We start from the raw sequence: 1,436 nt of genomic DNA, 5'->3' as shown, positions 1-1,436 counted from the left end.
CATTAAAAACCATTTGTACTAGAATCCAAGTCTTTATTAGTGTGAGAATTTGTTTATAGAATAATTGAACATCTGTAAGTACCTGGTTGTAATTTTATCTCTTTTCTCAGTGATTTGTTTTTATCTGCCACTTGATTAGGTAAATATCTGTTGTGTTCAGAGGTTCTGCTTCAACCACACAGTATAAACTTCCTTTTGTTAATTCCTTTTTTAATAGTATCTAACCAGATTTATACTTTTTATAGCTTATCTGTTAGCTTCTTTCAAACATTAGTATGATAGATTGAACTATCTTTGTAGTGAGGAGGAAATAACAACTTACAAGATGACATGGAAAATACTGGTATGTCAAATAAATACCAACGTTCACATTTCCAACTGTAAGGAAAGATTGAAGATTGATTTTTTTTGTATTTTCTTCTTCTCAGAACTGTTCATTTGCTGCTGTTTTCTCCTTTCTCAGGTTCCACAAAGTTGGGAACCTGTGCTGCAAGTTACAACAGGGGTTAACAATTGAAAAAAAAAAAAGTTTAATCCCACAATTACTGACATGAGGTTATATCAGTGTATGAGTACTTTTATCACAGCTACTAATCAAAGTACTTTATTAATCACTGAATCACATGGTCTGTTAATTATTTTACAAGTTTGTGTAGAAGTACAATGAGAAACTTAAGTCAAAGGTTTAGATGGATATCTATTGTATCAAAGTTATTATTGAAACAATACATGTTAGTATTAGCTTCTGAAAGTATTATGTTTCATATTTTAAGGTTTTGAATAAACAAGTCCTTTGTTAAGGAAGATAGATAATGTAACAAGAAAAGAGATGATTTAGTGTTTGTTCTGCTCTTTTTGAGTCAAAGTTGACACTGATACTATTGTTTTGTTACATTCAGGCAAGTAGTGTTGCTTATAATGTGTTTTTATCTTTTCCAGAAAGTCTTAATTTCAGAAGTCAGTCTTCTCTGACATTATTTTGGAAAGGTAATTATTTTTTAACCTGTCTTAAATGAGTTTATACATCCACAAGCTTGTAAGTGTTTGGATTCTCTCTTTGTATATGCTTTACTTATATATATATAGGTGCAAACTAATATAAACTAGCTTATTTATTGGGTTTTATTTAACTCAAGTCATGAGAACCATCAGTAACTTAACAGTGTAGTGAATCATGAACATATCATTCTGTTAATCCATATTGTAGAACAAGCAGTCACTGCATTAAAATGAGGCAACAAAATCAGTACCTATAATAGTTAATCCATATTGTAGAACAAGCAGTCACTGCATTAACATGAGACAACAAAACCATCAATACTTTAAATAGATTGGTGGATCAGGAACATATTGTTCTGTTAATCCATATTGTAGAACAAGCAGTCACTGCGTTAACATGAGACAACAAAACCATCATTACTTTAAATAGATTGGTG

At 30.5% G+C, this 1,436-nt stretch overlaps 1 protein-coding gene across 1 annotated transcript in view; it reads left to right on the top strand.

The window, feature by feature from the left end:
* Positions 1-937: 937 nt before the first annotated feature.
* The window catches only part of LOC106477309 (MKL/myocardin-like protein 1), a gene marked incomplete at its 3' end in the record, with an annotated part of 4,348 nt that continues 3,849 nt past the window's right edge, over positions 938-1,436 (top strand). The window contains exon 1 of the mRNA XM_013937894.1: positions 938-987. The remainder of the gene's footprint in view (positions 988-1,436) is intronic.

The sequence above is a fragment of the Limulus polyphemus genome, unplaced genomic scaffold (genome assembly GCF_000517525.1).
Source record: "Limulus polyphemus unplaced genomic scaffold, Limulus_polyphemus-2.1.2 Scaffold14125, whole genome shotgun sequence".
Taxonomy (NCBI): Eukaryota; Metazoa; Arthropoda; class Merostomata; order Xiphosura; family Limulidae; genus Limulus; species Limulus polyphemus.
This window is presented reverse-complemented; position numbering and strand designations above follow the sequence as displayed.